General features: G+C 35.3%; 1 protein-coding gene across 1 annotated transcript in view; it reads left to right on the plus strand.

Annotated features, from left to right (window-relative positions):
* Pawr (pro-apoptotic WT1 regulator) overlaps nucleotides 1-22051 on the plus strand; it is a 67994-nt gene that overhangs the window by 1680 nt on the left and 44263 nt on the right. The gene's annotated exons all lie outside the window — the stretch shown is intronic.

Below are 22051 nucleotides of genomic sequence, written 5' to 3' on the forward strand. Positions count from 1 at the left end.
TCTCCAAGACAGCTTTATCTGCAAGGAACTCGAGATGAGTGTATCCCATCCGCACCGGATCCTGTATAAATCAGCTCTTTATAAATAGAGTTCTCCAACAGACTTCTTTTTTTCTTTGAGTGATACTTAGGTCAGGAGGGATGCTATAACAACTCACACGCTTAGAGATCTCATCTTGTATTTAAGTATCTGAAAAACATTTGTGAGAGCTGTACTTTTTGAGTGCATATGTTTCTAGGATTTTTGATGAGTCTAAAAACATTTCTGCAGGCAGCTGCTGCAGCATCCCATTACACACACACACACACACACACACACACACAAATGTATGTAGTGTATATCTACATAATCAACTTGAATCAACACAGAACAATCCCAGACAAGTTTAGGTAACTTTATAGCTCCTGTGTTTGGAAATAACTACCTTATTTCAATCAAGTAGCCACAATTTTTTCTGAATGACTTTTTGTATGTCACATTTCCCTCCTTTTCCTTGCCTAATTTACTCAATTTTGCTATCTACTAAGTAATTATTTTACTGTTTTACTGACTGAGTCAGTAATGGGGTGTTTGCCAAACATGCACAGAGTCCCAGGTTTCATCCCTAACTTTGGAGGGGCCTGGTGTGATTTCACAAGCCTGTACAGCAGCACTTGGGAGGCTGAGATGGAGAGTCATGAGTTCAAGGCCACACTGGGCTCATAGCAAGACATTGTCTTGAGGAAAAATTAACTTTGTGATTTAAGTGAAAGTATTTGCAGTAATACACATCGTTTTTAAGTATTAATATGATTTCTGTACCTAATGTGTGTCAGTAGGGTGAGTTCATGTGAATAATTTTAGAGAATTTTTTTAATCAGCCAGCAGAACTGTCCTCTGTGTTTTGCTACTTGAACCAAATATCTGTTATTCATTAAATTGCTTTCAAAGGAATTTATAAGAGGTAATCAAATTTCCAGTTTTTTTAAATGTAAAAATATGAAGATTAAGGGGAAATTGAAGACAAGACTTGGAAAAAGCTACATTCCTCAACTCTAAAAGTAGCTTATGGGCCAACTAAAAGAATTTGTCATTTTTAATGTTTTCTCATTGTTCATCTGACAGGGGTCTTATTTTGGGAAATATCTTGGCAGATGTTAAACTTCACTTTCTGTCTGGCTTCCTCAAATTATTTTTTTGAGTACTTTAAAAAAAACCAAGTGATGTTCACTAGGGGAAATCTGTAGGGTATATGTTGGGAGATCTGAAGAAGCACCCTTTGTTAACTCAACAGGAGTCTAGTGCTGAGAATGTAGATGACTCCCCACTACAATTGAGTCTAATGCTCTGGAATGTTTTTCGTTTGGGTGTTGGCAACTCCTAATTTAATCTTCCTTAAAAACAAACAACCCAGGGTACCATTTTTTTTTTTCTTGTCTGTGGAATTTGAACCTTTTTTATTGACTAGGGAATTGAGGACTGCTTTCTCTCAGTGGTAACTAGGGCTCTCTGTGTTTCAAGCAGTAGGAACAAACAAAACAAAGTAATATTTTACCACAGTATCTAATTAGCAGACATATTTCTTGAATGCCTCCTTTCTAGGTTTTTCAGGCTTTTACTGCAAAACATAGAAGCTAGTCCTTTCCCATGTCTTTAGATGGTTGCATATTTAGAATTACATACCATTTCTTCTAGTTTTCAACAGTGAGAAGGGGTTTCTTGTGTAAAACTGTGGTTTTAAAAAGTTATATTTTACAAAACTTCCAGGTATTAAAAATATTGTGAAAGGACTGTCAGTAGTTAAAAGTAGGTATATTTCATCTGATGTTGAGTAAGACTCTTCTGACTTCAATACATTATTCTCAACCAAGTTTATATTAGACTACCATATGGTTAGTATGCAGAGGACTTATTGGTGGTTAAGAGTTCTTTCAAGAGGTACATATTGAACATCTGCCTGCCGCCTTCATTGTGGCTTTCACTAACTCATGTTATTAGTGACAAGATTATTTAATATCGTAAAGGTAATATTGTTAATGGCAGCTAAAGATACTAGAATCAAGTAGCAGATAGTTTTATTAAGGAAAGCAGGTTAAAAGCTGAAACTGACTGATTAGGAGATAGGGAATAAGGTGGGTATTATCTGATGACTGTAATAGTCCTAACACCCAGGTGCTCCTTAATGAGAAAACTTTACTGTTCTCATTATTAAGTTAAAAAAAAAACCACCTTTTCCCTAGATTTTTTACTTTGTCTGTTTTTATTTTACTTTACTTTTTTGGTAGTGATTAGTCTGAAGTAGATAATTTGGCTGTGGCAACATACTTCCTACTAGTAATTTTCATGTGTGTGTGTGTGTGTTAGATCAGACAAATGTTTACCGACATGTCTATTCCAGGCACTATCCTATGCAAACTGGAGAAAACAAGAAAAATAAGGCAGCCTGTATTCTCAGTGAGTAAGGCTGTAATCTAGAAAGAAGGATAACACATAATTATATGGAAAAGCTAAAGTGCTATGTAACAGTTTAAAAGCATGGTAATGAAGCATATAATTGATTATATTAGACTACTGTGTGTTCAGAATCTTGGCTTGAGTTATACATGTTTCTATACCTATGTATTTATGCATATATCCTCACATGCATCTATACACAGATGCAGTACTTTAAATGTCAGAGTGTAGTAGTTAACTTTGGCACCACAATGAAACCACGTGCTGATCTTAAAATAAATGCTCCCCATACTGATTCCTTGCCCTCTCTGCCCTCCACTCCCACTCCCTTATGATTTAATGGGTCTGGGATGGATCCCAGGCATTAATGTTTTTATAAGTTCCCCATGTAATTCTAATATGAGTCCGGGTTAAGTTAGGCTGCAATCTGGGGATACAGGAATGAGTAGAAAACAGGCACTGCCTACAAAGTGCTCTCAAGTAAAATAAGGAAATATGGCAAAACACTTCATCTCTGAGTAGCATACCTAATTCACAGAGAAGTTGAAGATAACTTCCCAGACAATTGTGAATGCATTCTTACAGTATCTGTGAAGTTACTGCCATTGTGTAGATTTACATGAATAATAGAGGTAGTTCCACAGAGAATAGAAGCTTTCCATAGGTAATGGTGACAGTAAAAGTTTTGGTTTAAGTCTAAAAAGTAAACCTACATTGAAAGCTTGCATTTGTGTAGTGGTGTAGTATTCAAAATACCAAGCTCATCATACCGATCTTGTAGTGCTAATTTTTATTTTTTTGTATGTCAGTCCTGAGGCCTGAACTCAGGGCCTATGTGCTGTCCTTCAGCTTTTGTGCTCAAGACTAGTGCTCTACCACTTGAGCCACAGCTCCACTTCTGGCTTTTTGGGTAGTTAAGTGTTTAAGACTAAGTCATTTGATAGTTTGAGTAGTTTAGTAGATAAGAGTCTTACAGACTTTCCTGCCTGGGCTGACTTCCAACTGCAGTCCTCAGATCTCAGCCTCCATTTAGGAGGCTAGGATTATAGGTATGAGCCACCAGCACCCGGCTCCTATTCTTTTATCGCTTGTTTCCTGAGGGGGGAATGAAGGCATAGAGAGTAAATGCCTCAAAATTCAGACGTGCAATTGATTGCATAGGAAGAAAATGTGGTTTGTGTAAGTGCACATCTGAAGGAATTTTTAGAAAATTAACCTGCCTTCCATTATTTAGCATATTTCCTTAGATTTTTTTCCCTTAACTTTTTTTTATCAGTCATCTTAAATAATATAAACATCTAAATGAAGGAAAAAGTGAAAGTGTGGAATTGAATAGAAATTAAGGTCAAATGTGAAGTCTTAGATATTGCTTTCTGGTCTTCTACCCTTGAATCTAAGTTTACTTGGCTAGATTTTAGGCCATCAGCAGAGTATAAAATTATTTTTGGCTAGCAATTAAAGAATGTGAATTTTTATATTATTTAAACAATACATTTTTTCTGTCAGGATGGACTGTCCACTCCATAGTTTAAACTAGAATAGCAAAACAGAAAATAAAAGAGCATTTATTATACAGAACACCCTTTCCCAGAACATGATTATTCAGTGTATTTATTATTTCATAGGACATGTTCTACTTGGTAAGCTGTAAATCCAGGTAATTTAAGAAATAACTTTTGGTAATCCCATTATGTTCCAGACTGTCCACCTTGCTATGTGATGAGTCAGGAGATAAATTAAAGATGACTCAGAGTTGGAGAAAATTTGACTTTTGAATGGGGTCAATATAGGATAGTAAGATGCTAAGTTTGACTGTTTTAAATGTTTGGGCTCATTGGTAAAGCAAATTGAAATTTCAACATTATCAGGATTTGTAGTGTTTTGTTTGAATTGGGATGCTATTTCTTATAAAAATAATGATTATTAACACAGATGGCTTTGGTAGTATGATTATTGTCAGTCTCTGTTCTAAGCATTTTGCACATAATGGTGCATTTAATTGTCACTACAGCCCCAAAAAGAGGTAGGGCAGAGACTGCAGGTTACTAACTTGCCTTAGCTTATTTGTATAGTGACAAGTAGAGGTAGTTTGCATTCTCAGTCTTGTCTTTACTAACTGCTTTATTATACTTGACTGTTTTGTATACATACCATGTACATAGTTTAAGAAATACAAAGATATTGTGGTACAATTTAAGATACTTATATAATTACTATAAAAGATAAAGTAGGATTTTGTGGAAAAAATTGAGAACTAAATGTTAAATATTAGCTTTAAAATTCCGACTTAAAATTACTATCAAGCTTATGGCTTGTTTATGTTCTTCATTGTTTTGATGTTGGTATTTTGCAGGTATGATATAAGCAGAAAGTAATTATGTTTTTTAATAGTACTGCTGATAGTGTCTTAGAGTTTAAAGTTATAGCATTTGCCTATATATAAAGCTCTGAATTCCCCAGCATAGAAAAAAATATATACAGTTTTATTATTTTTTTATACAAAATTGGGCAGAAAGTGCTTTTATACTTTCATCTTAATTTTTTTATTATCTCTTCAGAACTTGTGGTATGTAAGTTTTAGCTCTATTTAGTAGAGGGTAGTATGCAAGCCATGAGAAGAGAATAAGTTAAAATATTTATTACTCTTAAATTTCATAGAGGAAAGAAATGATGATGGACTGTTCTCAATTTAGTATTCTCAAAATATGGGCATTAGATGGTTAGTTTGTTTTGACTTGATATAAAGGATGTTTAACTGATTAGAATTTCTTAAGTTTATGTCAGTGTTTACATATCTTTTATGCAGATTGCAGAGTTCTATCATCTTACTATTTGAGAATTGATTCATAGTTTTAAATATGCAGTTTTAGAATGCTTACAGGTTTACTAATAAAAATTAAAACAATGTTTTAAAAGATGTGGCTGGGGTTAGGTTATGGACCACTTGTGTTAGTGTCACCTGTTTTATTTTAAATACACAAAATTATGTTAATAGTTTGCTATGGCAGTGGTGGAAATGGAGAGATTGACATGAGAGGTATTTTCATTAGAATTAAAAGTCACAAAACTGGATACTTTGAGCTGAGAAAGTCTTTAGAAATGATGTAGTCAGAAAAACTGTAATCTGAAAGTTGGGAGGTTCAAAGTCCAGCCTGGCTATATAACAAGATCATGTCTTTAATCTGAAATGTTGCATTGAATTCCTTTGACCTACTATTGAAGATAATTTCTTTTTGAAATTGAGATTTTTTTAAAAAAGGACCATGACCTTTAAAAAAAAGGAAGAAAGGAACTAGCTTATTTATTTGTTCATCTATTTGTGTTTATTTGCTTATATTTTTTTTTTGTGCCAGTACTTGTGTTTGAATTCAGTGCCTTGAACTCTCACTTTACCTTTTTGCTCATGACTGGTATTTCTTCTTTTTTTTTTTTTTGGTTGTTGGGCTTGAACTCCGGGCCTGGGCAATGTCCCTGAGCTCTTCAGCTCAAGGCTAGTGCTTTACCACTTTGAGCCTCAGTGCCAGTTCCAGTTTTCTGGTAGTTAACTGGAGATAAGACTTTCACATACTTTCCTGCCGGGGCTGGCTTTAAACTGAGATCTTCATATCTCAGCCTCCTGAGTAGTTAGGATTACAGGCATGAACCACTGGTGCCTAGCTCATGGCTGCTACTCTTTACCACTTGAGCTATACCTCCAATCTGACCCTTTTTTTCTGCTTAATTGGAGATAACAATCTTGCAGATTTTTTTTTCCCCAGATTGGCTTAAATCATAATCTTCAGATCTCAACATCCTGAATAGCTAGGATTACAAGTGGAAGCCACCTTTGGTTCATCATTTTTTTTTAAACAGCAGCATTAAGTAGTCTTCACAGAATGTTTTTACTTCAAAACTTAGATATTTTAACCTCATCTTTCTCATTTATAGCAGATCTTACCTCTAGAAGATCTTCCCACTGCGCCCACTGTCATTTTAAAAATACTTCCCACTCATTGGAGATCACAGATCTGTCATTTTATTCCTTTCTCAAATATTCAGCCCTGCTTATTAAAGTTCCATACCATGTATGGATATTCTAGGGGGCCCGGCTCTATAGCCTTTTTTTATTAATTCTCTTTTAGTTGGTTTATTCAGAAGCATTTGTCTGCTGTGTGCCTCAGTGTTCCTACAATTGTAATACTAAGGAACTTTTGGAAAGAAAAAAAAAAAGGAACTTTTGTATTCTCTCAAGGGGGACAAAACAACCACCCAACCAAAACAGTTAAAATTAGGTGTGATAAGAACAGTGATGGAGGAAAGGGCTAATAGTGAACTAGCAGAGAAGAGGGGGTCACTACTTAAAGGAAGCAGGGACGCCTTTACACAGAATGAGCCCTGACTCTTTCTTGCTAGAAGGGTTTTTCCAAGTGAAGGAGGGACCAGTAACATTCTATTTAGGTAGAGCAAATAGCATGTGCAGAGGTTCAGCTGTAGAATTATAGCTTTGTAGTGAATGTCTTCTGTGCACCCACCACTGAGTAGAGGGCTTTCCATGTGTTACTTCTCATCTTCACATTAATTCACAAGACAGCTTTTTTTCACTTTACACGATCAGGAAGTTGAGCCTGACTGAAGTGTTGTGACTTGTCTAAAGACTGTGCAGGCAAAACTTGGCTTTGACTTCAAATCTGTTTGGATGCCAGTGCACACATACTGGTTATCATTGTTGAAAATAAGAGTGATATGTTCTAACAAAGGAAACCTTAGTGTGCAGAGAGTTGGTGGTGAGAGTGAATGGAGAAGAGTTAAAGAGGATTGACTTGTTATGGGGATCCCAATGATATGCTAAGGAATTCAGAATGTATTCTGCTGTTCTTTGTGTGTATTATTGATTGGACATTTCCTCCCCCTGTACACACCTGTTTATACAATAACTCTCAGAGCTTCTGGAAAGGAAAAAGTTTGCCTTCCTAGTATGAAATAATTGTCCAGTAAGAGACATATCTATTCAAGAGTATTGAACAACATAAAGTGGTGTAAAAATCATGGACATGTAGGAAAATAAATCGTGAATTAGAAAGAAAGTAGGGGATAGAATCTGGCAAAGTGATACTAAGTGATTCTTCTGACTATAGAAATAAATGTGCTGATTTAAATATGTGAATAATCCAAATTCACTGGAGTGGACAGAATGCAGTGGAATTGAAGGACTCTAGTGATGATAACTTGCTAGTCTGCTGTGATTGTACCTAACCATGGAGAAGTGTATTAGTTTAGAAGTTTATTAGTTTGTCCTGCATGAATATCAAAGCAGGCATTTATTGAACATTTAGGTTCTTCCCGTATTTTTGAATGTCTTTAAAGGGTGAGATCATTGTCTTTGAATTTTTCCTAAAAATCATTTGTTTAGTTTCTATAAATATTCCTTTCCTTCCTTCCTTTCTTTTTCCTTTTATATATTTGGGGAACTAAGATTCTTTTCTAAGTCACATTTTAAGAATGTATTAATGATAAAAAAAAATGCCTTCTTGGTGTAGAAGATTTGTAATAAGACCACGTAATCAGGATTGTGCAAGATGAAATGTAGATTACCATTTAACTCTGACACATTTCTTATCTTTATTTATTGGGATTAAACTATATGTACATTTTTAAAACCTTTTCTAAAACTTGTTTTGAAAGTAGAGCTGTTAATCATTTCTCTTTTAGTTTATTATATAAATGTGATTCCCATAATGATGACTGTAATTTGTAGTTTTGAGATCTAATTTCTGTAATTATTTTTTGATACATATAACATGAATATTTAGATACGTAGAGATTTAATCATTTTGCAAATAGTTACAACATTTTTGTTATCAGTATGCTATGAACATTTTTGTATATCTATAAATATGTGGCTGTCTTGTTTTTCTTAGTGACTATAGAATATGCTATAATTTGGATTTTCCAGTATGTTGCCTTGTTAGTGCATGTTATATGTTAGACATTGTACTAGCCCTTTTGAATTGCTGCTTATACTTTCTTACTATTAGTGTCAGGATTTGGACAAATTCAAAGTTTGAGTAATTTATAACTTGATTTTGTTACTATTCCAAGTTTATGTGAATGATAATTGTTTCTCGTTATCTTCATACTGACTTTTTTCTGTGTCAGTGAGTTAGGAAAGTTCATTCTCGATCAGTACTTAGTATCTATGAGACGAAACCACACCAAATTTTAACAGATAATTTAATAAAATTGTTAACTAGGGAACAGAGATGGTAGATGGGAATACTAAGATATCATGGAAGTACCAACTAGAGGAAACCTTTTTTTACTTTTCAAAAATTAAGAAAATTAAATTTTAAAAGTTGTAAAAGTTTGCTGAGAAAAAAAGTGATGGGAAAAAAAATCTAGAAGCTTGTTGAGCTTGTGGGGCTGAGACTCAGACATCTGAGAAGGAGGCATTGTTTGCCTGGTCCTGGGTTACTGAGTTTGAAAGAGGGGCTCAGACTCAGATCTGTGAACAGGGGCCTCCAACTCTCTGCTCTCTAGACTCTGGAAGGCTGGCTCAGCTGCTGCTACTTGAATGAATGCTGTCAGAATGAAAAAGTGAGGCTTAGGTGAAAGGGACAGGGACAGGAACCAGGGAGAAAGGAAGTCCCCAGACGCAGAATTGAAGGAGCAGATCCTCTCTCCCTTCAGCTTCCCTCTAGCTTTTTATAACCCAAAAATGATTAAAGTGGCTCACTTAATAATTGTGGTGATTGAGAAAGTTGACTTCCAACTGCCTATTTGATAATATTGAGAAATAAAGTGTTCATTATTTCACTTGTTGTCATTATATAGAGGGTGTTTTAAAGGGACCCTTTAGAGATTACACATGAGTAGTATATTTAGAGATAAGATATATTGGAATTTTGCTTCCAGGTAATACAGGAGGAAGCAGTAAATAGAAGTGTTTTATTGTTTTCTGTTTTGCTGTGTATGTGTGAAATTTTCTAGAAAAATAAGTCTTTTTGGAGATGCATGCACGTTGAGTTGTGTGTGTGTGGCTGATGCATACAGTATGTCTAATGATAAGGACTATGGAAAGGAGTAAATGGAGACATAGGCTGGACAATGGGGACTACTGGGCGGTGATGGAGAGCAGTCAGGCACAGAGCCTCAGGAACAAAGCTTTTGAATTGAGATCTGAATTTTAGGAGGGAGCCATTCATGTAAAAATCAGGATAAGGAGTTAAGGTAGAGGTGGAGGGTACAGAAATTGAACAGGCTGTGAGGCAGGAGTTGTCTTGCAGCTTATACTGAAAAGGTGTACTTACCTAGAGTGATGTGTATGAGACAAGGAAGACCGATACCTAATACAGGCCAAGTGTTTTTAAAAAGAAGCAAATCAAAGTCTACCTTTGACTTTCCGAAGTCTTAAACTTTCCGGAGGTACTTAGAAATGTTTATTTCTTATTGATTGATTGATTGATTCAATGTAATTTCAGAAGGACAAATTGTCTAGAAGTGATTATGTGCTTTTTGCCTGGATTCATTTCTAGATGACAGATAAGTTAATTTGGAGAAGCTGCTTTTACCTTAAATGCATAGAACATAACACCGGTGTTTAAACCTTTCTTGTATAGTTGAATTGAGGTTCAGTAGCCCACATAAGTGGCCTACTTAAGATGGCAAACTGATCAGGGAAAAGAAAAGTTACAGTAGTGAAATGTAACTTGTAGCATAGTCATCGAACATTTAATTTGTAGAATAATCTGACAGTGACACCACCTCACAAAGCAACCTAATGAGACTTACTAGTAAATGATTCATATATTACCAAGGGAAATAAATTTCCTTCTAGCTTAAAACATTAAGAACATTCTAAAAATTTTTGTAGAAAATTATTGTAGTAGAAAAAAACAAGTAGAAGAAAAAAAGGTAGTGAAAAGAGTCTTATGGATGATTGTAGCACCCACTTTCAACAGTTATGAATTCAATAATTATCAGTTTATGGCCAATTGTATTTTATCTGGCTTTATAAATTCTCATTTTTAGGAAATCCTAGATAACTATTTATTTGTAAGCAGTATGAATTTATGAATGATAAGGACTCCTGTTTTTTTTTTTTTTGATTACCACAGTGCACCTAATATGTAAAATATATACTTGGTTTATTTTTCAAATATTTATTTTTCAAAAATTTTTTATGCTTTTGCACTCTACTGCTGTGATCCTATCGCTGCCTCCCCGATAGTAATTTTTTTAATGTCAAATATCCACTGTTCAAATTTCTCATATGTCTACTATATTTTGTCCAAAGTCTCTATGCTGCAGTTGGTTGCTGTATCTCATATTTCATATTTCTTTCAGTTATTAATGTTCTTTCTCTCACTCTCGCTCTTTGCAGTTCATTTGTTGAATAAAGCTGGCATTTGGCCTTTGTGTTTCATACAATCTGGATTTTGCTGGTTGCATTCCTATGCGGTGTTCAATGTAATCCTTGGAACCTTTTATATCCTATAAATTGGTAGCTTTAAACTAGAGGTTTGATCAGATTTGCTTTTTTTTTTTTTTTTAAATGCAAGAATACATCATAGCTACTCTTCTTTTATCAGAGGGAATTTAAAATCTGGTCCATGCTCTTTCTATGGTGTTAGAGTAATTAACCAATTGTCAGATGAGCTGTAATCAAATTTTTTAGTCTAGATACCTTTAGATACCTGATGATTAATACTGTTAAATGAATTTTAGTTTATGTTTAAATATCACTTGTTTACTAGTGTTTGCCTTATTAGATATTTAAAACTGATGGAAATGCCTTATTTATTTAAAAATAATAAGAAACCTTTTGCAAGTTGGATGATGGTGGTTCACACCTATAATCTTAGCTACTCAGAAGCCTGAGATCTGAGGATCACAATTCAGGGCCAGTCTGGGCAGGAAAATCCATGAGACTCTTATCTCTAGTTAGCCAAGCAAAAAGACAGTAGTGGGACTGTGGCTCAATGGTAGATCACCAGCTTTGAGAGAAAAAGCTGTAAGGGTCAGCATTCAGGTTTGGAGTTCAAGCCCCAGTATCAGCACACACAAATATCATGACACCAACAAATAATCCATTGCATATTTACATGAATAATAGTTTTTGAAACTATTTGCTAAAATAAAAACCTAAAAGATTGACATTGTTTTATCATTTTGTAGCTCTCTTAATTGTCCTGCTGAACCAGAAGATATCTGGATTCTCCTATCTGCTTCATTATTCCATTTGTTGTGAATCACCTATCGTGTAACCTTTGGAGAGAATAAGATAGGGTGGAAAGGTCAGGTAACAGATTAGTATTAATGATTTTGACATGTAGACCTGGTAAAAGGATCTTAGGGGTCTTCAGAAGTACCTGGACTATGTTTTGATAGATGTTGGCCAAAGTCCAATTTTACTAGTGGTTGCAAGATGGGATATTCTGATTTTATATTTTTTCCTTTATAATTTATAAATTTCCTTTCATTAGCAGCTTAATTACCTTGAGACACAATTTTGTACAAATAAGGAAAGCTAAATGCTGAAGAGCTAGAACCTTTATTACATTGTTCCAGCACACGAGAAAGGTAAGAGAGGACTGAACCCCATTTGTACTAATTGAAGCCGCTTCCACTTAGAGAGTGATACAAGTAAAGGAAGGCCTCTGCTCATACATTTGAGTTGCCCTCTTAAATTATTAACATGTAGTTGTGTCTTAACAGGTTGCTTATTTAGTACTATATCAAATAACATAATCTAAGAAACTTGCTTGAGGAGTCTAAACCGATAGGAATCTTTCAGTTTATCAGATGCTGTCACCTGTTTGCTTCCTTTATAGAAACATTGTAAAGATTAAGAAGATAATGTTTTTGAATGGCTTAAAGTGCTCTTTTATTGTGAACTTTTATTATTAACTGCATGGGAGGAAAAAAATATGGGCTGTTAGTGGTTGTAGAGTTTGGCTGAAGTTTTTTGGTTTTTTTTTTTTTTGCCTGTCTCTAATTTGCTTCCAGAATTGCTTCCAAATTTTGATCAATCTTGAAGCAAGATTAGGAGTTGTAAATTGTCACAAATGATAAAACCCAGAGAATGGAACTTGGAATGGAATGAAGTTGAGAGAGAGGAGATGTATGTCAGAGGAGCATGAGCAATAGATTAATTAGGCATAATAAATTTTTAATTTTTGCCCTTAAACAAAAATGAAAGGGGAAGGTCATCTTAATTCCTTACTTGTATATACTTGAGATGAAATGTGAAGTCTGTTTCCCTGTATTTTAATTGACTTCTGGAATTTTTATGATACGATAGAAATATGTTGAGATGAGTTTATTGAGCCAACTATCTATAGATCTTAAATATTTGGCAGTGTAAATAGTTATTTAATGTGGGTTAGTAGTAGGAACGATGTGAGTTGAAGGATGGAAGGAAGCTGACCCAAGTGGAATAATCTGTCAGCATAATAAATCTTTTCCAGTTAAACTTATTCTGTTGTTTTGGACTTGAAAATTGTTTTAGAGATAAGAACTTAATATCATGGTTATGGGCTGGGAAGGTGGCTCAGTGGTAGAGCGCTTGCCTTGCATACCTGAGGCCCTGGGTTCAATTCCTCAGCACCACATAAGCAAAAAGAAAAAGGCCGGAAGTGGCTCTGTGGCTCGAGGTAGAGCGCTAGCCTTGAGCTAAAGAGCTGAGGGACAGCGCCCAGGCCTAAGTTCAGACCCCACGACCGGACCAAAAAAAAAAAATTGTGGGGCACCAGGGGCTTGTACCTGCCAACCTAGCTACTCAGGAAGCAAAGATCTGAGGATCATGGTTTGACTAGCTGGAATAGGAAAGTCTGTGAGACTCTTACCTCCATTTAGTCACCAAAAAGCCAGAAGTGGAGCTATGGAGTTATGGTTCAAGGTGTAGAGCACCAACTTTGAATGAAACAACTAAAGGACAGTACTAGGCTCTGAGTTCAAGCCCTAGTATCAACACATACACACACACACGCACACACATACACACAAAAATTAAAAAAAATAATTTTTGTATTTATACAATATTTTTGAAGAAAATTGATCTTTTGAGAATCCTATGAGGAATATTATCATTCCATTTAAGCATCTCAGAGAAAAAAATTAAATATTGTTTTACCTGTATCATACTTATTATAATATACATAGCAAGCCTCCTTACAATTGAATCATAAAATAGAAGTTTTGGTGATTTTTGGTAAAAAGATTTATTGGACACCTATTTTCAAATTAGAAATTGAAGGATGTAGTCTTTTGTAAATAATGAATAATGGTGTAGCTGAATGTTTACTACAGAGTTCTAAAGGTTTGGATTTACATAAATAGGATAAATATTAACAATACCAATACAATTATAAAATTATCATAGCCAGGCACTGGTGGCTCATGCCTGTAATCCTAGCTACTCAGGAGGCTGAGATCTGAGGATCACAGTTCAAAGCCAGCCTAGGCAGGAAAGTCCATGAGACTCTTATCTCTAATAAACCACCTGAAAACTGAAAGTGGTGCTGTGGCTCAAGTGGTAGAATGCTAGCCTTGAGCTAAAGAACTGAGGGACAGTGCCCAGGCCCAGGGTTCAAGCCCCACGACTAACAAAAATTTTTTTAAAAAAAATCAGTTTTGTGTTTCTTTTTCATTTTAAAATAAACATATCAGAGCTTTAAAAAAGTCTACCCTGACCTTAAAATAATTTGATGATCACATTTCGGACTTTAATTTTAAACTTAATGAAAAATACTGAGATATTTGTCTGTTCTACCACTTGAGCCATAGTTTATTTCATTTGGTTCAGCTTCCTTACATCCTTCCAGTTGTTAACACACATTAAATAAATTGTGTTTTCATGCTGTCATTACAAATAAATATAGCTGCGCCTCCTTTCAGAGCTCTTACCTGCTTTTATTTAATCCTAACTTTAAAGGTAAACAAGCAAATTTCCATTTTACTAATGAGAAACCTTGTCTACCTGCCTAACTTTACATAGCACATAACTGATGTTTCTGAGATTGAGATTTACATTATTCTTATTCTACAAATCATCAGTGTCAAGTGTTGTATAATCAGAAAACAATGAGTGGGTAGTAGTTTTAGTTGTGTGAGTGAAGCTTGCTTCCTTGTTGTGCTGTGGAATCTCAGTCACTTGCTTTGTGTTTAAAAGATTTTTTCCCCATGAGGTAAAGTCATCATCTGAGGTTGTTTCTCTGTCTCTCCTATGCACTTAAATATTAGTTCATAAATTTTAGAATTAGATCTGTATTTATCTTCTTTGTCCCTTAGGAATAGGCCTACTGGAGAATGAGTGCCATTTTGTGGCTTGAAGTTTGAAGATATATATGATACATATGCATAGAAGGGATAGAGGGAAACAAACTGAACTCATTTCTAGTTCAAGTTTGAATTGCAGTCTGTTAGTGAAGGGTCCAGAACTAGAATGTTAGTTGAGGCAAGAAATTAGTAATTGCAAGATAATCAGTTCATATAATAGATACAGTTCTGCGGACCCAGGACTAAAAGATCTTGGATTTAACTGTTATGATTCTGAGCAAAATTCTCTGTTTGGTCGGTCCTTGATTTTTGTTGTTACAGTGTATAATAGCCTCTTCTCAGGATGGTTTGGAGGTTCAAATGAAAATAAATAGTTCTCTGTAAGAACCATTTTGTCACATGTAAAGTTCCCCCCCTCCTGTTAGCAAGTTGTGTTAGTTTCTATTTTGTATCTTATATATCTTCTGAGCACTAACTAGTACACTTACATTGAGATTTTTCTGTTAATTCTGGTAATATGCTCTGAATTCCATGTTAACTAGAGCTTTTTGAAATGATGTTTTAGTTTGAGAATCTTAACATTTTTCAGTGGCAATATTTCAATTATTGTTTAAGGGATTGTTTCTCTTTTACTTCTTGAATATGATCAAGCAGCATCCTAGCTTCTATATTTATTTCCTTAGCTTTAGTTAGACCTTACTTAGAGTATGGTGCATTTTAGAAATAACCATAGTCACTATGGCCATGGTTCTCTTAACACCAGGGCATGTCATTATCTCTTGGAAGAGGGTCTTGTATTAAGCATTGGGTCCCACCCAAACAGTGGTTTCTGATTTGGTAAACCTGTGTGGGTGTCTGAGCTCTGCATTTCTGGTATGTTCTTAAGTAAGTGATGCTGTTGCTATAATGGGCACCACTCTTTGAGAACTAATAATTTGTTACTTAAAACCAGGTGAAAATAGGCAGATCACCTAGAGGATTAGTTTAGATATGAAAGACTTGGGTATGTGTGGATTTAGGTGGGGTTTGGGGTTGGGAGAAAGATAAGAGGAAAGTTAAGAGATTCTGACATGCAGGAGAAAAGTTTAGCTATTAGGTAAACATGGAAAATTCTTTATTTCAACCTGTTAAAAGTTCAGAATTCACATAAATACACTGAAGGATTTGACAGATTCCTGAAGAAGGAAAACCAACATTTTAAAGCGTATATGCCTGTGTAGAGGGCTGATGGAAGGGATTGCCATACATTGTCCTTTGTAAGGCTAGCCAGAGGCAGTGAAGATAGTGTGGTTGAGGATGAGTGAATGGTATTAGCAATGGATTTGTGACCCGAAGAACATGTTCCTGGCAAAAAAGGGTCTAGCAGTTTCCCCAGGAATCTAACTGATGCAGGTATTCCTGTATTTTTATAGGTATATGTCAGACACAAGATTTCCATTTTCACTTTCATCAGGTGATCTTTTCTGGTATCTGGGGATGATGATGTGCCAATGAGTTTTTGCCATTTTGCCATTGTGGAAGTCCCTGGTTTTATGCATTAATTTCACAATTTAACTCTGGTATATATATAGTAAAGAGGGAGATGAATAAAGGAGCCTTCTTCTTTAATCCCTATAGCAGATTTGTAGCAGATTGGGTGAGCATTAGTTTGGAATTTGTGACCTTCCACTCAGTGAACCTTTGTTTGTATTAGCCAAATAGCAACATGTGGCTTTTGAGCCCCTGAAATTAGAAGAGCCTTGAGATGTACCTGCAGGACAAAGTAAGACTTCTAATGAAAAAGTAGTAATATTAAATTAAAATAATTTTAAGGTTTTAAACCCCTCCCATTAATACTACATTTAAGTTACATGTTAAAATGATATTTTTGGTGTATAATATCTTGTTAAAAGTAATTTTACTTAGTTCTTCATGTTTTCTTCATATAGCTATTAGAACACTGAAAGTGATACATATGTCTTAAAGTTTCATTCTTTAACACTTATTATTATTATTATTATTATTATTTTGGTCAGTCATGGGGCTTGAACTCTGGGCCTGGGCACTGTCCCTCAGCTCTTTAGCTCAAGGCTCGCACTCTACCACTTGAGCCACAGCACCACTTCTGGTTTTCTGGTGGTTTATTGGAGATAAGAGTCTTACAAACTTTCCTGCCTGGGTTGGCTTTGAACCACAATCCTTAGATTTCAGCTTCTTGAGTAGCTAGGATTGCAGGCATGAGATACCACTGCCCGGCAATCTTTTACCCTTCTTATACATGGCCTTTCTCATACTAAGCACACCCTGTACAACTGAGTTCATTAGAGTTTTACTTCTCAGATTTAGGTAGGGAGAGCAGCGTGGGATGAGAATCATAATATAAACATCCGGCTTTTAATATTTAGTTATTTATCAGTGGATGAAAAAAAATCTTTATAAATTTTGAAAAATCTGTTATCTTTAAATAGTTTGACAAGCAACTTGCATAAGTATTTTAAAGATACAGTGGTAGAAAATTTTCTATAAATATTAGTTATAAAAGTGATTTTCTTTTTAAATATAGAGAGACAACCATTTGTTAGTGAACCACTTTCTCAGGAGGTAAGTCATAGTTGTTTTTATTTTTTTAAAGCAGTCATCAATGGTAATTTGTGTAAATAGACCTTGACAACTTAAATAACATGCATGTGCATTTTATAATTTGATCATATCAACCTCATTTCTACTAACTAGAAAAAGACTTGCTGCTGGTACGTCACTTTCAGGTTTATTATACAAATCATTGCTTCTTCTTCTTCTTTTTTTTTTTGGGGGGTCCGGTCGTGGGGCCTGAACTCTGGGCCTGGGCGCTATCCCTCAACTCTTCAGCTCAAGGCTAGCACTCTACCACTTGAGCCACAGCGCCACTTCCACTTTTTTCTTTGTTCTTATGTGGCGCTGAGGAATCGAACCCAGGGCCTTAGGCATGCAAGGCAAGCGCTCTACCACTGAGCCACCTTCTCAGCCCAAATCGTTGTTTTCTTAAAATGTCAACAAGTCACTTCTGGACACTAAACGTTTCATATCCTAAGGAGTTATACTATCATAGTACAGTATTTTGAAGTATTCTATCACTCTAGTCTATGAGTACTTTCAGTGCTCTAGGAATGTGTCACATATGTTGTAACTCTGTAAACCAGGTTGTTATAGTATATTTCCAAGAAAGGTATATGTAACCTAACCCTAAAATAATAAGAACTAAGAAATGCAACTTCTGAGAAAGAAGTCTGTCAGATCAAGCATGGCTGGCATATTTCAGGGACTACTTTATGAGTTCTGAACATACCTAGGAGAGTGTAATGTTGCCCCTGCTTTTTTTTAACTTGGTACTTTACCTCCCCGACCACTATTATTTGTGGGTTATCTGTCTTCCCATAAATTGTACCCCAATCTTTATCAGATACAACTCTTCCTGTATATAAAAATACACAATACTTTAAGGTCTCTAAATTGTAACTGTCTTTAACCCTCTCTTCCTTTTTTGGGTTGGTACAGGGACTTGATTCAAGGACTTGTTGCTTACTAGACAGATGCGCTATTATTTGAGCTATGTCCCCAGCCTATTTTTGTGTTTTATTTAATTTTCAAGTAGAGTCTCACATTTTGCCTGGGGAAGGCTGCAGATCACAATGCTACTACCTATGGCTTCCTATGTAGATGGGATCATGAATGTGTGCTATCATGTCTAGTTTATTGGTTTAGGGTGGGTCTTGCCAACGTTTTTGAAATGGGGTTTATATTTATCTGTGAGTTCATATATGTGATAATATTAAGGATGGTGATGACAGCAATAATAAAAGTTATATTTACTGATGTTCTTCTAAGCCTCATCTGGTATCTTTCATAAATGAAGACCCATCAATTTATACCCTAATATTCTTGGCCATCATATTGTTTAGCGCACAAAGATACTCATTAAGTAATAAAACGAACACAAATGAACCATAGCAATAACACTAATTTAAAGAAAAGAAAGAACATCAGTAAAATTAGTGAAAAGAGTAAACAATTTGCCTAAGTCTATTCTACTAAAATGAGATAGAAAAACTGTGATTCAAGTTTTGGTTCTTTTGACTAGACCATTACCATGAATTGGTTGTTTACATGAAGCATAATTGGAGACCAATGCTTTTAATGTGCTTCAGGGGTCTAACCATATCATCACCTAGGAACTTGATAGAAATACTAATTCTCTGTCTTCAGCCTAACCTAGTGTTTTAACAAACTATCCTGTGTTGATGCACACTAGAGTTTAAGAACTTCTGGTGTCTACTGTTGAGAAAAAATTTAACAGAAGAAGGTATTTTAGTCTTGTGAGGAGGAGGTGCTGCTGGTGGTGATCACTGTGGGGTGTGTATAAACCTTATCTCTTGAAAGTGACTTTTTTTGGGGGGGGAGGGTGTTGGTTGTAGAGCTTGCACTGGTTTCCTGAATGCCAACCTGAGCTCTTTTGCTCAAGGCTAGTACTCTACCACTTTGAGCCATGGCACCACTTCTGGTTTTCTGGTAGTTATTTAGAGATAAGAGTCTCACAGACTTTCTTGCCTGGGCTGGCTTTGAACTGAGATCCTCAGATCTCAGCCTCCTGAGTAGCTCGGATTACAGATGTAAGCCACCAGCACCCAGCTGAAAGATTTTAAGCTTTTGTTTTCTTTCATAGTCTCTCCCCTCCCACCCCCCAACAATCCATCGTGTTGTCCTATCTGGATGCATCTTCAACATGTTGGCCATTTGCTTCCATTTCTGTCATCTTGAATTGTTATGTCTAACTTAATAACTTCTTTCTCTGTTACTGCTTCTCAGGTTTACCCATAGGAAAGAATTTTATCTGTGCTGTTTCCTGTATCCTTCATTTCATTTCCCAGGTTAGTCTAACTGTGATAATTTGTCAGTCTTCAGACAGCTGTCTGCAGATGATTTCAGACTTCCTAGTATTAACATTCACAGCAACCCTGTTGTCTGTGATACCTTCATTTAATGCCTTTTAGTGGCTAGTATGTTTCCCAAAGTACTAACATATGGCCTAGCATTAAATATTATGAGAAATTTTTAGCATTTTCTGTTTGTTATTATTTCTTGGTGCTTTGTTTAATAAAATAGTTGATTACAGAGGGTGAATCTTTTTTTTTCCATGTCTTTCCTCTGCCCCCTTGATTTCTTTTCTTTTGGACAATTTTAAAAGTACTTTGGAGGAGTACGTAGTCTTTCAAACCCAAATATTTCTTTTGTCAAATATCAGAAAAGAAAAAATGTAAACAGAATGGGCTGCAGACAAAATATTTTCTCAATATCGCAAAATAATTTCATAAAACTTGATTAATTTTTTAGAGAATTTATAATTAATGTGAATGCTCAAGTGACTAAATTGTTTTCCTCTTTAGTTGCATAAGAATGCAATAAATATTCTGAATGATTACAGATGAAATGTGCATAGTTGTAAATAGGTTTATTGTAAAAAATAGCTGAGTTTTTTAGTCTTTAGGTATTAGTTGGTTTGGACAGTATGTGGATTATTATATTTTCTCTAGTGTTTCTTCTGTACAAAAGGAGATTAGGCTAATGACATGAGGTAGAGGATTGAGCAGTGTTTTTACTATCTTTAACAAATAAAGCAGTCCATTTGTAAAAGAGTATGCTTATATTTGGGCTTTTAGACTTACTTATTTTAGCTAGTCTAGTATGCCCCTGCTGTATTACATTACAGGGATCTTTTTAAACTTGAGGTGAAATACTAAAATTACAGGGATCTTTTTAAACTTGAGGTGAAATACTAAAAATCAAAAAAGACAACTAAATGCCAAGAGTCAAGAGACAAACTCTTCTTCATTTTAAGATATTTAATAAATTGGATATAAGCACTTAACATAAACAATTAAACATGGCTCTTTTTCATATTTATCTTTTTAAAAAGTTTATTATGTAAAGGTAATGTACAGAGAGGTTACAGTTACATGTTAGAGTACTTTTCTTTTTGAACAGTGTTATTAATGCCTTTCCTCCCTCTCCCCAGTTTTTCCCTTCCTTCCCCACCCACATGTTGTGTGGTTCATTTTCAGCAGTGTCTAGTATCACTGCTGCATTTATTCACTCTTTTTAAAAAAAATTTTGTAAAGATGCTGTGGAAAGGGGTTACAGTTACATGATTAAGGTAATGAGTACATTTTGTCCCACTATTTCTGTGCCCCTCCTTCCCCTCCCAAAGACAGAAGAGGAATCACAAAGGCACAATAGCTATGTGTAGCTGATCATATAATTATCTAACTTAACTTCAGGAAATGGAAACAAGAGGTTTCAGGTTTCATTTTTCTTTGGTGCTATTTTTTTTTCTTTGTTGGCTCTGAGGCTTGAACTCAGGGTCTAGGTGCTGTCCCTGGGCTCCTTTTGTTCAAGGCTAGCACTCTACCACTTGAGCCACAGCACCACTTCCGGCTTTTTCTGTTTATGTGGTACTGAGGAATTGAACCCAGGGCTAGGCAAGCACTGGGCAAGCATACGAGGTAAGCACTCTACTACTAAGCCACATTCTCAGCTATGTTACTATTTTTGCTTTCTATTGTCTTGTTTTATACTTATCTTGAAGGATGACTATGCTCTTAGAATTTTAGTGTTATATAAAATAGATATGTATTTGTTTTGAAGATTGTTCAGCAAATTTAATTTATTCATTTAAATTATCAGGTTTACTGATGATGTGATCATGTTTATTTTAACAAAAGTAAAAAAAAACCTTGCTCTTCTGCTTGTTTGTCTGAGCTATGGGACATAACTAACTTTACTAATCATTTAAAAGAAAGACTAAGAATTCAAGTATTTAGTTTTTTTATTAAACTTGGGAAGATAGGTCTTCAAGTTGACCTTTGTGAGTATGTGAATTAATAACTCTTAGCACAATTGTGATTTAATTTCTTTTAAATATCCAATTAAGGACAATTAATTATTGTTTATACTGAATGTAGCATAATAGGAGGCTTCCAATGGCAGATTCAAGAATCCAGGATTTATAGTTTTTCTTTTTTCTTTTTTTTGGTCCGGTCGTGGGGCCTGAACTCTGGGCCTGGGTGCTATCCCTCAGCTCTTCAGCTCAAGGCCAGCGCTCTACCACTTGAGCCACAGCACCACTTCTGGCTTTTTTCTTTTTGCTTATGTGGTGCTGAGGAATCGAACCCAGGGCCTCAGGCATTCAAGGCAAGCACTCTACCACTGAGCCACCTTCCCAGCCCCTCATGGTTTTTCTTAAGTGTCAAATCTGAAATAAAAATTCTAAGTAGAACTGAAATATAATTCAGTGGTAGACCCCCTGATTAGCATGTCTATCATGGATAATGAACTTTTTTTCTGCCAAGGG

This window comes from Dipodomys spectabilis, unplaced genomic scaffold, assembly GCF_019054845.1.
Source record: "Dipodomys spectabilis isolate Male_0828 unplaced genomic scaffold, ASM1905484v1 ptg000234l, whole genome shotgun sequence".
In the NCBI taxonomy this organism is placed as follows: Eukaryota; Metazoa; Chordata; class Mammalia; order Rodentia; family Heteromyidae; genus Dipodomys; species Dipodomys spectabilis.